Genomic DNA, 16,272 nt, shown 5'->3' with positions numbered 1-16,272 from the left:
TATCATCCTCAGTCTAGTTTGGGCTCCAATTCTGAAAGGTACCTCTTTGTTTCTCATTTATAATTATGTTCTCTGCATTCAATTTGGCTTAGATGTAAACTCCAGGGCTATAGACTCTTCTTTGCACGTCCTATTATGTTTTGTTCCTAGTAGAGTTGGGACTTCTCCCAACCGACTTGGGACTCACTCCCACCCTCTCCCTCTACAGTGAAAGAACCATTAACACAAGAGACACTTACAATCACCAAGCACGTGAACCTCACTTCTCGCAAGACAAAGCATACCACTCTCTTGTGCTAACAAGCAAGAGTTGAGGCAAATCTTTAAGATAATTGAAACCAGGCCATCATACCGGATGGGACTCCCACACCAAATGGTGTGAGGTCTAGTTGGGACTTCATACCGAGTGATCCCCTGATGTTGGCGGGTCTAACGCCGTCAACATTTTGGCGCTAGAAGGAGGGCCAGATGACAAGCTAAGCCCATACATCTAGGTTGAATCTCTTACCCAATGAATAATACACAATTCGTGCTCCCAGGGTGTTTCTCTCATTTCTCCCTTAATCAGTTATCAATCCCCGATGAGCTTCTCAATCACTTGTCCTTGTTAAAGTTTGATGGTGAGGACAAAATGTCCATAACCGAGCACATTTCTGATTTTCTTCATTTCTGTGAATCTCATGAAATCGATAGTGATGAGCTTGTTTACATACTCTTCTTCCTCACCCTTGAAGGTCGTGCTAATCGGTGGTGTCATACCCTGCCACCTACTTCCATTCATTCCCTTCTCACTTTCCTCAAGGAGCTCCATCAAGCCTTCGATGAGTGTGACCACCAAGATGTCTATGAAAGAATCTCTTATTTAAGAATGAAGCCTGATGAATCAGTTGAGGACTTTGCTACCCGCTTCCTTCACCTATGTCATGAAATTCCTGAACGGTTTGTGGACCTTGACTTCATGAGCCAAGAGTTGAAACGCTTGGTTCATGTCTCCCGAAATGGTGAACCTCATAGTTTTCCTTCTTCCTCGACTCCAGAAGATCGCGAGACACCTCATGTATTGAAGAGGGTGCCCCCTCACAGCAACTGCAAATCTAAGAAATCTGCGCAGTGGGTACCCCCTCACAGTAGTTGCAAAGCTGATAAATCTGCGCAGTATGTTCCCAACCCATCTGCTCGGCTGTCTCTTTCCCAAACGGAGGAAATTCCATAATGGTTCAGAAATCCTATGGCGAAAACTCATCCCTCCATTCCATAAGAGGACATCACCATTCATAACCCAAGTCTTGAGTTTAATTTGCATCTTTGCCATCCTCCATCATCTACAAGGCATGTATCCTTGCACCATGACTCACTTGAGTGATCTGCTTCACAAGCTAGCTATGCGCACTCTCTTGATTCTCGAGCTGCTGGCTCAAGTTACAGTCATGTGCAAGGCAATCTCATCTGTAGAATTTTCTCTACAAATCAGCTAGCTCACTGATATCATGTAGAAATTTCACCTACAGATCCAACTAATATATGCAATGTACTAAAGCATAATACTAGATCTACATCTACCATAAACTTTGAAAAAGCTAATTAACCATGAGCAACATCAAGCATGAACGCATATAACTGATAAGAAGGAATCAATCACACATAACACAGAATATATCACTAGGGAAAGCACCAGCATAAAACCCCAACACTGTATTACCAATCAAGTGGAGATCCTCAACAACATACAAAAAGAATCAGCTCAAAAGCTATCCTGCTCTCTCTGTAATCAGAAGATGAAGATCATAGACTACCTAGGCCTCAATATATAGGCCACAAGTCCTCCAATCTCCTATAATACGTATTTCTCTTAGAAATAGATCCTTCTCCATGCAAGGAATACTTACTAGAAATATCCAAGCATCTGATAATACATTGTCCTTCATCTGATCTCAACTGGGTCTCTGTCTGAACTAACATGCATCAGTTATCCACGAGGGAATGCTTAGTTATCTGAAATAATAGTTGTCACATGCATGCAAGCATTAACAAACTATATTTCATTATTTTAACAACTTTTTAAAATAATCTAACTGGACTTGACTAAGTTAAACTAAGTCAACTGATTCTCTCATTATAGAACTGAACCTTATCTCTTTTAATCAAGGGATAAATTCCTAAATCAAGAGAGAAAATAATTGCATGATCTCACAAAGACTTCCATTTTAATCTTCCATAACTAATTAACTCATGGAGATTAATTAATTAATATTTTAAACTGTTGTTAAGACCAAATTCGTTTTTACTTCCTACAGTTAGACTAGGGAGTGCTAAAAATAGGAAGGGACCCAAAAATGCTATTTTTAGAAGATTCTATTTTTAGCAGTTTCACCTCTCACCCAAGGTGGCCAAAATGCTCACTGGCCAAACTGCTATTTTTAGAAGTGCTATTTTTAGGAGTTCTATTTTTAGCACATTCTAAATTTAGCATTTCTTGTTGCACACTTTTCAACACTCCCTCTCAACATGAAAGGCTTCCTCTCGAACCCGATCCTGTAACTCTAGAATGTTCTGCATGCAACACATCCACCAAGTCCGCTTGCTTCAACAACTCTTGGAACAAAAAACACTCCCAACTGACCTCTCTGTTGGGATAGAAACATACTCTGATGCTGAAGATCTACCTGTTGCTAACAAGTTCTCCCTCTCTGACCTCTGCGCTACTGCAACATCTCCATGCATCTCGCACCATTGCACACCTCTCTATGTCACCTAGCACTATGCAACACACTTGTGCCTCTTGCATTGTTGTAGCCCGCATGCTATGCATTGTCCTGGGATTCCCTGCACTGTAGCTTTCTCTGCCGCTCCATCCGCATCTGTCTCTACTCAATCAGTCAGTTCCTGCTACTCCACATCGGGGCTCCCGTAGCAAGGTCTCATCCAAGAGGTTGGGTACCTCAAGGATCCTACCCCTCCTCTTTGGGACGATCAATCCACATCACCCCACCTCCTACTTGGAGGTATGGTTGCATGTGATCCCTCTGCCCACCTGGCTCGAAGTTTCCCCCTACTAGAGGTCTCTACATGAGTAGATGTCTCTACTCGATCTCCTCTTAGCTTCCCCTGTTGTGGCTACTCCACAACCTCCTGAAGCTACTGCACCAATCGTGGCTCCTCTATAATCGTTTGAGACTTCTTCTGGTGCTACATGTTGAGAGGTAATATACCCTCCCTCTCAACCACCAAGTCTCCATCAATTGCCTTGTTGCTCAAGGCTTTGCATGCATCTTGAACCTCAAGAGCATACAGGTTCTTGACCCGTGAACCGATCTGCTTCACGTGTCCAGTGATGATGTGTCAAAGGAAAACCTTTCCCTTACTGAAGACTACATCATAGCCTCTGTCTTCCAACATCACGATCGACACCAAGTTTCTCTTCAGTCCTGGTACATACTTGACATCAGTCAAGGTAAGGCGAACTCCATGCTCCCTCTGAAAAATAACCGTGTCTGCACCTGAGACACTATACTTCTCATCATTACCCATCGTTATGAGTATCTGGAGATCTTTCTCCTCCAAAGTACTGAACAAACTCTTGTCACCGATCATGTGAAAAGAAGCTCCATTGTCAAGAAACCAACCACTTCCCACCATGGATGAAACCATGCATGCGAAGAGTGTGAAATCCAACTCAAATTGTGAAGCAAGTGGCTCACCTTCAGATCCTTCCCCGGATCCCTTCTTGGATTTCCTCTGTGGACAATTTGCAGCATAATGGCCCACCTCATGACAATGAAAGCATCACATTTTTTATTTTTCAACCTTCTTCCCACCATTGGAAGAACTGGATTCGGAAAGAGAAACCTTCTCCTTCCCCTTATTTGCCTTACTCGCTAAGGCACGGTTCTCCTCATCCTCCATGGATGAAGAACCATCTCTGGTGCTCCATCTGATCTCCTCCTGCATCAAATCCTACCATAGTCGTTCCTAATCTGGCAGTTTCTCCCTTCCATTAACCGAGTCTTGGTAGCTATGCTAGCTCTTAGGAAGGCCAAGGAGTGCTAGACTCACCATATCATCATCAGCTGTCATGACCCCTACACTTGCAAGCTCATCCCTGCATGTGATGAGCTTGGTCAGATACATAGGGATCGTTTCATCCTTTTCACACTTGATCTTTCAAAGTTTGTCCTTCAGTACTAGCTTCCTCTGATCACTACTATTCTGATATAAATCTTTTAATTTTTTCCACATTGCAAATGGAGTCTCCTTCCCATGGAAGCTCGAGACAATGTGATCTCACACTCCCTCCAAGAGAATTCTCCTAGCTCTAGCCACACACTTCTTCCATTTCACTAGTTGAGTAGCATCAGTAGGCTTAGGGGCTTCTTGATCAATGAAGTCCTTAAGGCCGTTATCTTCCAATATTGCCTCCGTGCGATCCTTCCAAGCTATATAGTTTGAGCTACCATCAAGGGCGTACTCAAGCCTCAAACCGTAGAATGCCATCAGTGAAATAGATGTGATAAGAACTTGAGATCTATATCCCAAATAATAAACTTCGAATTCCTTCTTATATATTGTTCTTCCTTGATCACCTGTGCTTTGATACCATGTAGAATTTTCTCTACAAATTAGCTAGCTCACTGATATCGTGTAGAAATTTCACCTGCAGATCCAACTGATATATGCAATGTACTAAAGCATAATACTAGATCTACATCTACCATAAACTTTGTGGAATCTAATCAACCATGAGCAACATCAAGCATGAACACATATAACTGATAAGAAGGAATGAATCACACATAACATAGAATATATCACTGGGGAAAGCACCAGCATAAAACCCCAACACTGTATTATCAATCAAGTGGAGATCCTCAACAACATAAAAAAAGAATCAACTCAAAAGCTATCCTACTTTATCTGTAATCAGAAGATGAAGATCATAGACTACCTAGGCCTCAATATATAGGCCACAAGTCCTCTAATCTCCTATAATACGTATTTCTCTTAGAAATAGATCCTTCTCCATGCAAGGAATACTTACTAGAAATATCCAAGCATCTAATAGTACACTGTTCTTCATCTGATCTCAACTTGGTCTCTATCTGAACTGACATGCATTAGTTATCCATGAGGGAATGCTCAGTTATCTGAAATAATAGTTGTCACATGCATGCAAGCATTAACAAACTATATTTCATTACTTTAACAACTTGTTAAGATAATCTAATTGGACTTCACTAAGTTAAACTAAGTCAATTGATTCTCTCATTATAGAACTGAACCTTATCTCTTTTAATCAAGGGATAAATTCCTAAATCAAGAGAGAAAATAATTGCATGATCTCACAAAGACCTCTAGTTTAACTCGATCCACGAATCTTGGTGAAACATCATGCACAATAATTCTTTTGATCAACCTCTAGCCTTGGGCTGTCATCACTCCCACACTTTCGTATGTTGTGATGAACACCCAAGCACATCATATGATCTACTGTCATCTCATGTACACACTAACTTAGATCTAGAATGTGCACCAATCAAAGCATACATCCATATCGAAGCTTCCTCTGCACCTCACTTGCCCATGTGTCCTATCATTCACAGTGCATCAACATGCATCGGAGATATTCCATGTTCTCTTGCTTCTTCATCCCATGAGTTATCTCCTCGATCGACACAAGGCAATGAGGTTGTCCATGATGAAAATAGTCTCAACACATAGGACTCTTCCCACTCGTCATCATCTTGTGTGTTGCATGAAGACAGCTTATCAAGTCAGCTTGCTGAAAATTTTGATGAAGCCTATGATAGAGATGGTTGTCATCTTGAGAGAAGTTTTGAAATCAGTAACAATAGCCATCCTCAAGCCATGCATGATCTGGTTCACATCTCAAAATGCAATTTTTCAATTCTGGAAAGTTCCAGGACGTGCCAGGGAGTCGAGGCACTTCAACATCCATTGATGGTTATGTCAGGACCTCGCGACTCTAGTAAGCCCGCCAAACCAAATCAGATCTCATTTCTCACGCACAATCTGTATATCTACATGGTTGCACTCAATGTGGATCCCTGTGTAAAGAATATTTACTATTCTAGGTATGATATTTCAAAATTTTAGATTTTCGCTAATGATCGAATCCACAAGTCCATTACAGCATGTCTGTCTTCATGCACCTCTCTTACATCTAATTCATGTTGGGAGTATCAGTCCCTCATTCAATCACGGGACAAAGAAGTTGAACATCTCAAAGACTATATTTATCTGGAATCATACTTATCAGATGTTCTCTCTCGTAATCATCTCCTTGGTCTTTTTGCAAATTTCGCACATCAAATCTGCCCACTCATCACACCAGCAATCTCCCTGTGTGATGACAAGCGCACAACCTGTCGTGTGAATCAAGTTACTCTCATTTCACCACACCCCAACTAGTTTCACACATTCACAATGTTGGCATCCTTTCTACATTTCTGTGATTACCATGATGCCTGCGCACTTTTTCACTAGTTGTAGGTGGGTGTCTATCATTTCTAGCGGATAAGGAACTTGGTTTCCTCATTCAGAGTGTTCACACAATTGTTCAAAAATTTTCTTTGTTCGTGTCAAATTGGGAATCCGCCATCTCAATCCACTGATCTAATTTTTCTTCTACCTTGGGTGGTTGTCATGCAGTTTATCATTTTCCCAACATTACATCCAATGACAGTCGCTTCGCACACTATGACTTTCACTGTGTAACATCTTTATTTTTAGATTTTTGTCAAGCTAGTGAGGCACCTCAGCCTATGCTGATGGCTATGGCAGGCCCTCACTATCTTGACATGACTGATGAGAATGACCAAATCTATCTATCCATTTCATTTTCCCATCGTGATTCCCTCTCTCGAATCAAGAATCCATCTTCTTAGAGATCAAGAATCTTTCTTGAGACGACCATCACAAATTTTATGATCTAATCACTGAATGGTTGGAATAATCTTACTTGGCGAGTTGTGTTGCAGTTAACAAGATTCAGTCCTTCCTCGCACTCGCTAAGAAACTTGGTGTAGAACAACACACACTCGCAAGAGGCCTCCAAGGTTTGTTAAAAACCAGTAGTCACGAAAGAGGTAAGCGTGTGTGTTGGGTGGTTGTGCCACATTCTTCCGCCCACATGCGAGACCTTCTCTCTTGTGTGCAATTTTTTCAATTTTTTTTCATTTTTTGTTGCACACTATTTTTTATTTGTTTTAATCGCTCGTATCCGTGTGACTACAGGTTGGGTACACCTATGGTGGCTTCACTAAAAATTTCATTTCACATAACCGCGACCTTTTAATGTAGGAGTAGGAGCAGTGTTTGCTTTTTCACTTGTCTTTGCTTTATAGTTGCATGTTTGTTTGTTTGCTGACTTGGTTGCTTTACTTTTTGCTTGTTGTTTTCATCGTGTTTGCCTTGCTTACTACCATTGTTTTTATTTGGTTTGTTTTGCTTACTATTTTTGTTTACATTTGTTTTGTTTTCTTGATACCTTACTATTTTTGTTTCTGGAAATAAGTGTTGGCAAATACTACATTCTAGCTTTTGAATAGAGTATGTGGCTGAGATTTGAAGAAACTTGTGACACTGCAACACTCGGCCAATCTTGTGTCCATCTTCTCTATGCTTGGTTATAACCTTCAGCCGATGCAGTCTTGATGGAAAATATGAGCCGTCTATAAGGGAAGTTTTGTTCCAACCATGAACCTGTGTTCACACTCGGAAGCCTTGTGCATGTACTCAACTTTTTGCTCCGTGTGTTCAAGCTCATCCAACTAGTATAAAAGGAGAAGGGGGAAATCTAAACGAGAAAACCTATGTCAGAGGTCTTACATGCTTCTCTGAAAGAACAACCTCTTATGCTCTCAATAAGTCTGGATTCCTCTTCCGCCCCAAAAACAAATAAGTGCCTATGCACAGTACTCTTTAAAAAATACAAAGGTGAAAGAAGAGAAAGGATTTCTACGCAGAGGGGTGAAGCATGCAACTCCACCGAGGTACTGACCAGGCTCGCTAACAGTGGAGCAATGCGTGTGTTCCTGTGTGACTTCGTCGGGGTACTTTCCAAGCCTGCTGGCAGTGGAGCAACACTAGAGATGAAAACTTATACTCTGAAAATCTTCAACTCACGAGCCAAACTACCCTTCCCGATTTCGAAACAATGTGATCAAGCTGAAATTTTGATTATTTTTTACTAAGTTGGCAAAAGGTGAACCATGTATGTCCATGGGATAAGTGCGGAAGTCGGAGTAATCCGCGCAATGATTCAGTGCTTCCTGAAAGATCAAGGGCCTGTGCTATCAATGAACCAAAATAGTTAAGCTAGAGTTCTACCAGTGTGTCACCAAATGTTGTAGTGGCTACAACCACCCTCCAAAATTTTGGCCTGCACCCAATTTCGGAGCCTCCTTTGAGAGTTTCACTTTATGACTGCACACACTCGGGCTCACCCCATGAGTTTCTGTGACTCTTCGCACCCACCTTGCTTGATCATTTCACCCAGGTTTTTGCATGTTGATGTCAGAGTCATGCTTGCGACCATGTTTTGGTTATACTCAAAGTATTTGCTTTGTGTGTACTTGTTGTGTTCACTATGCAAACATCTGTCGCACTCACACACAGAGTCACATTCATTGTCATGCAAGTGTGATCACAATCGACCGACGATCAATCACAAGTGTCGCGCTTGTCACTTACATGATCAGTCATTCATGTTGAGCATGTGTGTCTAGATGGTTTGAGTCGTCTTGTCTTCAAGTCATGTAAGTGTGTGTTTGCAATATCACGTATGCATCTTTCACTCATTCACACACTTAGTCACTTTGTTGAAGTTCTGACAACCGGATTCCCCTCTGATAGCCAGACCATCACCCCGCCATCAACTCGATCGACTATCACCCAGAAGAGAAAAAGCACCAAGCAATCCATTTCAAGCTATGTTGTCCCCAAGCAAATCAATCAACCTTCATGCTGATCAACTGGAGAGTTTGACCCGGCAGCCACCCCAGGACTGACTCCCCTCAAAAATTGTGTAGAGGCTGCAGAACTTGCCTGCTCCGCTGACTAAGAAAAGTGCGCAGACAAGCCAGACAAATAGCCAGTGCCCGTCCCTGTCTCCCTTAGAAAATTGCAGAGTTTTTCCAGCTAACCCTCCCTATAGTCGACCGGATGCTCACCCAAAAAATTGCAAAGTTCTCATGAGTAAGTCCTCTGCTGCCCAGCAGCCTGCTCAGGTCAGAAACTGTGCAAAGGTGAACAGCAGGTGAGCCTCCCAGCACCAGTGCAGTTTTTCCCGCCAATAGCTCCTGGCAATTGACTGATAGTTCCCTCCAGGAATTGTGCAGTTTTTGTTGCCAATGACCCAGCAACTAACTATCAGTTCCCCTCAGAAATTGCGCAATTTTTGCTACCAAACTCCAGCTGCCTGCTCATTCCAGAAATTGTGCAGATTCTGCTTGCCCAGCCTTTCTGCAGCCCAGATTGTTCCTCTACAAAACTATGCAGCTTTTGTCCTCCAACTAAGCCAGACCCCGTGGACAGTCATTGTCAATCTGGATTTCCCATCTTCATCACCCAGTGACTCCTGCGCAATTTTCATTAGTAGTACCGAGAGCCTCCATCCTGCCTTGCAATCTTTTCACCTCTCCCAGTCACCTACATCCGAAATGATCATGCATCATGGTAGCCTAGGAGGTTTATGGATTTGATGTCATCTCGACATAAGTGACTGCAAAAACAGGTACACAAACAAACATGGTACAATGACAGATGGGATGAACAAAGGAAGCACATGCAGAAGGACAAGTTCACCAACGGATGAACAGATGATGCATGCAAAGAGATGTGCTCGTGAACGGATGATCATGAAAAGATGTGTTCACGAACGGACGAACGAGCAAACATGTAAGACATGTTCACGAACAGACAAACAGAAGAACATGCACCTTTCGCGAACGAAAGAACCTGTTAAGCTTACCAACATACAAGCAAGGAGCAATGTGTGAATGCAACATCAAGCGAACCAATGATCATCGAAGACTCCATCGACTTTTCCATGCGAAGGTGAATTTGTGACACACCATGAGGACATCCATCACCCAGAAGCACTGTAGCTCAACATGCACACCAACAGCAGCACGAATGTACCAACCTTATCATATCGATTCATGTCATGAGTCATGCCATCCACATCTCTATTTTGGGCCACACTGTCAATCAATGTAATGTAATGTGGAAGTCCAAGAGACCCACTTGTTGTACGAAGAGTCATGTAAAGTCAAAAAGTCATGGAAATCAAATAGTCATGAGGATAGTCGAACAACCACAAGGGTCAGTTTCACCCTTGGCTATAAATACCCCCTCATTTGTACATGCAAGGGGCTTTTCACCTCAGCTCCTTCCACATAGCCTTGAGAGTCTATAATCTTTTCTTTGAGGAGTAAGTAGTGGCTCCAACGCTCTGAACGCAGTGTTAGTGATGTATGGTGTAACGATGTGTCTTGGAACTTTCACTTAATTCAGAAGCTTGCTAACATGCCAACACGTTTTCACACATGTATTGTAATTGTTGTAAGGCTGCTCTTTAACACTTGTAATGCATGTTGCATTAACCTGTGTTTAACACTTGAACAACTTCACTTGTTGCAATACACATATGTTAATGAAAATGTGTTGTATATGATGTTAACGTTGTCTCGCCTGCGTAGACTACTCTCCCAGACATCAAACAGACCTTTCACATAAAACTTGCTATAACAACCGTTCTACTCACGCAGACTAATCCGATGAGTGTTATACGTGTTATCTTCCCTTGTGTGTTGTGATTTCCGCATCCATGTGGACTGCTCCACCGAAATATGTGCACGTACTCTTGTGTTTTGTGTTCCTAGCAGAGTTGGGACTTCTCCCAATCAACTTGGGACTCACTCCCACCCTCTCCCTCTACAGTGAAAGAAGCATTGACACAAGAGACACTTACAATCACCAGGCACGCGAACCTCACTTCTTGCAAGACAAAGCAGACCACTCTCCTGTGCTGACAAGCAAGAGTTGAGGAAAATCTTTAAGATAATGGCAACCGGGCCATTACACTGGATAGGACTCCCACACCAAACAGTGTGAAGTCTAGTTGGGACTTAATACCAGGGTGATCCCCTAATGTTGGTAGGTCCAGCACCGTCAACACATATATGAGATAATATGAATATATTATGTTATAATAGTGTCATGCCTAATTTACAATTGATGATTATTCACATGAACTTCTTCTAAATATTTAAAACTCCTTTTGGTTTTAGGATAGACACTTTAGTCCTCCTTTACAAAGTTTATGAGTAAATATTTTTTTCTTATTTTAGTAACCTTATAAGAAAGAAGGATCATTACTTGTGTACTTAGACATGTTAGGTTTAACTATTCACCAACCTAGATCCATCTTAACTCTAGATCTACCAAGCCATGACAGGGATCAAATCTCTTTTCACTCTAAAAGAGGTTTGCATTTCAAGAGATTTGATCTCTCTCTGCTTGGTAGATCCAGAGTTAAGATGGATGTATGCTAGTTTAATTCCCCCCTTTAAATAGGCTATATTCCCCATAAATACCATGGTCGTTTTATTTTTACTATTCTTTATTTTTATAGAGTTATTTTTATTTTATTATTTAATTTTTTAGTTTTTTATTTAGTTTTGCTTGATTTAGAAGGTTTACATTACATTAAATTTTTTATTTAATTATTTATTTATTTATTTTTATGTAGTTTGACTTATCAAAATGTTAAACATTACATTAAAACATTTCTACCATATTAGGTTCTCGACACAATTATGTATTTTCTAACTTTTTTCACATTATCATACAACACTTACTAAAACATTTATTAAGATAATATTTATAGAAAATAAAGATAATGAAAAATATAAATTAGTATATGCCATGCAATACTTATTAAACATTTGTTAATATAATGTTTTATGAAAACAAAAATAAGGATGGATATAAATTTGCAATTGAATTTTATATGAAAATATTAAAATAAACTTATAATATTATATAAATAATAATTATAAGTCAAAAAATAAAGATGATATATCATGTTTTCCATTAAAACAATTAACAATGTTAGTGTTTGAATTTTATATAAGAGTATTAAAATAAGCTTGTAATATTATATAATAATTATAAGTCAAACAATAAAGATGATATATCATGTTTTCCATTAAAACTATTAACAATGTTAGTGTTTGAATTTTATAGGAGAGTATTAAAATAAACTTGTAATACTATATAAATAATAGTTATAAGTCAAAAAATAAAAATGATATATCATGTTTTCCATTAAAACTATTAACAATGTTAGTGTTTGAATTTTATATGAGAGTATTAAAATAAATTTATAATATTATATAAATAATAATTATAAGTCAAAAAAATAAAAATGATATATCAGGTTTTCCATTAAAATTATTAACAATGTTAGCGTTTGAATTATTAACAATGTTATTGTTTGAATGAGGTTGGATGTTATCAAATATATCCAAAAACTTGCATTTAAAGTAAATATTGAGATTAACAAGTTTTTTTTATGTAATATGTGTGGAGTATTATTCGCAATATAATGTTTAATGATCATATTAATACATAATATATAATTATTTGATATGTGTGTTTATTTTGGAATAAGATTTTCAAAATATTAATTTAACTATCAGTGGTTATTAAGTGGATGGTAAGGATTTAACATTTATAGAATATTTCAAAATATTCATAGTAGTAGTTATAAATCAAAGGTTGAGATTTATCTCAAAAATAGTTATGCCCTTGGTTTAATTAAATTGATTCATTAAAAAAATTGTCATATGAACATGATTTATGATTTTCTAGGTATGTGATGCTAGTAAGCCATGGTATTGTAACAAAGTCTATTTAGAGGTTAAGAATCTCCATGATAAAATGGGGATGGATCTTCATGGTTAAGAATCTTGTTACATGCTTTTATAAATGTATATATGTATGTGATACTAGTAAGACATGGTATTGTAACAAAGCTTATTTAGAGGTTAAGAATCTCCATGATAAAATGGGGATGGATCTTCATAGTTAAGAATCTTGTTACATGCTTTTATAAATGTATATATATATTTAACTCATATACTAATTATTTGTATAATAATAATAATAATAATTTTATTATTATTATTATTTAAAATAAAGTTATAATTTGGTTGTTTTTATGATTTGTTTTAATCTTGGCAATGTGAGATCTATCATTAGGTGAGTGTCTTGATCATTATCATAGTTTACTATCCATTTAATTTATAAGGGTGCGCTGGAGTGAAATGAAATCTTAATGTAGGGATATGATACTCTCATATAGCCTTCAACATCACATAAATAACAACCACGACATCTTAATGTAGGGATATGCTATGTGTTAGATAGCCTTCAACATCACAAAATAACAACTACAACTAAAATCAAACCATAACACATGACATCCAATCTATAGATGATGTTAGTATAAAAGTGAGGGAGGATGTTATCATATCAATGATATAACTTACAACCCAAAGCTAGTGTCTTAGTAAATCTTTTAATGTGGGTAATGCCTTATAAATCATCTTTATCTCATAATGATTATGAATGTGGGAATACTTATAATACACATACCCAATGTAGATGTTAAGACACACATAATTTAGAAGAGGAATTTAACATGGAACAAATCCTAACATGGACATATCCCAAGTGAGATCCCTTATTTGATAATAACTACAAACCAAAAACAATCCACCATGCATGATAACCAAATTGCCATTGATGTCTGAGTATTAAAGTGAGAGAGGATGTGATCACGTCAACTTGGGAACTCCATTCAAAGCCAGTATCTAGGTTGGCAAAGGTCTTGGTGAGGGTAGTACTTTATAAACCATCTTTATGTCCTCATCATTATCCATGTTGCTTTATTCACAACTCATTAACCCAACAATGATGTTAATACACATTCATAAAAGTTTGAAGATGGGTATTAATGTAAAATGGAATCCCAGCACAAGGATATGCAATTGAAACAAGATACGCCATAACATACTGTAGACAACAATGACAAACTAAAGATCATTAAAAATGCATATTATTGATACCACAAATGATGTTAGTACCAAAGTGAGGGTGGGTGTTATTGCAACAACTCAAGGACTTGCACCCTGAATCCAATCTCCAATTAGCTAAGCTTTTGGTTCAAGTAATGCCTCAAATAATCTCCATAACATAATTGTTACGTAGGTAGCATTATTCACTGTAACACCGCCCTCCTACGTCTACCCAAATTACCCATGCCAACCGGGGTAAACATGAGAAGAGAGGCTACTATGATTAGATTTGACCTCCTATGTGACCTTAAGGAAGTGGAATCGACAAAACAAGACCTTACAGACCTCCCCTAGGTGCTTCAGGGCCCCCAAGAGCTAATCCACCACTCCAGGTGCCCATCCCCTAAGTTAACCTAGAATTTCAATAAATTAGACCTAGAGTCGCTCCCATGACAAGGCATGCATGTGATTGTAAAGCTATAGTCACTCCCGCAGTGCCTACAAGGGAGAGACTGTAGTCTCTCTCAGCCAGTTTTGTGCCAAAGACTGTGAGATTTAAGCCACTTTTTCAGGGCTAGTCTCCAAACCAAAGCCTAGAACTTGAGGAGACTTTCCAAGACAATAAATTACACCAAGGCAAGCCTCTAACACAAAACTTAATCAAGGGCTTGACCTAACCAAGCCTAACTGTGGTGAAGTAAAATTATAAGTGCGGACACAAACAAATTCCTCTAGCCCGATAACGAGTCTAGCCACAACTGATACATTGTATGGAAGATTTCCTTAGGTTAGAACCAATGAAGAGGGCCTACCTCTTCATACGCTTATCTCGTTTGATGATGTCCTTGCTTGCTCACTCCAGCTATCTCTCGCTTCCTTCTTCAAACACCTGAAACAAGTAAACAACAGCAAACGACAATCGTGATAATAGACAAATTGTAATTCAACTTACTTAACAAGTCAAGAAACATTAAGCCATGAATATGTAAGATGAAAAATCATGTAGGAAATCAATCGATAATTGGATATATATTGAATCAAGAAGAGATTACAACCATTGTTTTGGCGTTGTCGTTCTCCTCTGACAAGACCAGGTTCCCACACACTTTTGCTAGCATTCCATGATGGACTCAACATTAATAGTGTTAAGGCTCTTCCATTTAGGCTTCACTCCAAACCAAATCACACTTCTCCCTTACACCATTAGAGAGCTACAACTATGAATAGCTTGTTGTTATACTCCAAATTTAATTAGCACTAGCACACCAACATTAACCCTAGCTTGTGATTGGGAAAAAGGGAGGTTTATATAGGATGAATGGATGGGATATGGATCCTCTTCTCATGGGAGAAGGTCTTATCCCTTGAGCTAGTTCCATCATTATAGGGGGAAGGAGCCCAACCTGAAATCCTCGAACCCATCCGGCCAAACCATTTACTAGACTTCCGTTATGAAGTTTCTGGAGCTGGGAGCTTCAACTCTTTATTTAAAAAACTTTCCATAAGAGGACAGGCACGATTGAAACAAATCTTAGTCGCTCTGTTCAGTGCTAGGGATAGTGTTAATCCATGCATATCAGCGCGATGGGGACAAGGGCCATTAACATTAGTCTTGTAAACTAGGCACAACAAAAGATTCAAGGGAAATGGTGCAAAGGGTAATTGATCTGCTCATGAAGAGGGACACAATGGGAGTTTCTTCATGAAGGGAAATCATGTAGGGTTCACTGTAGAGGTCCTCCAGGATCAAGGAATGGGGAGTACAGGGACAGTGACAAAATGTTGTGTAATAGATGCCCCCTAAAGCGTGAAGGTTGAACTAGAGTAAGGGATGAAACGCTTTATAAATCAGTGCGGGGAACCATAGTTTGTCATCGAAAAACCTGCAAGCAAGTATTGATACATATACATAAATGAGAACTCTGTCAAATGATACATGAATCATGGCATGGACACAACCATCCAGAGAATGATCATGTAAATGGATCTAGGTATGGGTGTAGCCATCCGTCAAAGAGGATCATAATGAAACCAAGGTATGGTCACAGCCATCCAAAAATGAGAAAGATCCCATATGATAACTCATGGTATGGTCCCAGCCATCCATTTGAAAGAGACATGTATATCAACATAACCATGTCATATCACTTCGCAACTTGGACTTTTATAG

Source organism: Pinus tabuliformis, chromosome 7 (genome assembly GCF_031772625.1).
Source record: "Pinus tabuliformis cultivar Carrire ecotype Pingquan chromosome 7, CPIR1, whole genome shotgun sequence".
Lineage (NCBI taxonomy): Eukaryota > Viridiplantae > Streptophyta > Pinopsida > Pinales > Pinaceae > Pinus > Pinus tabuliformis.
Note: the sequence above shows the minus strand (reverse complement) of the source record.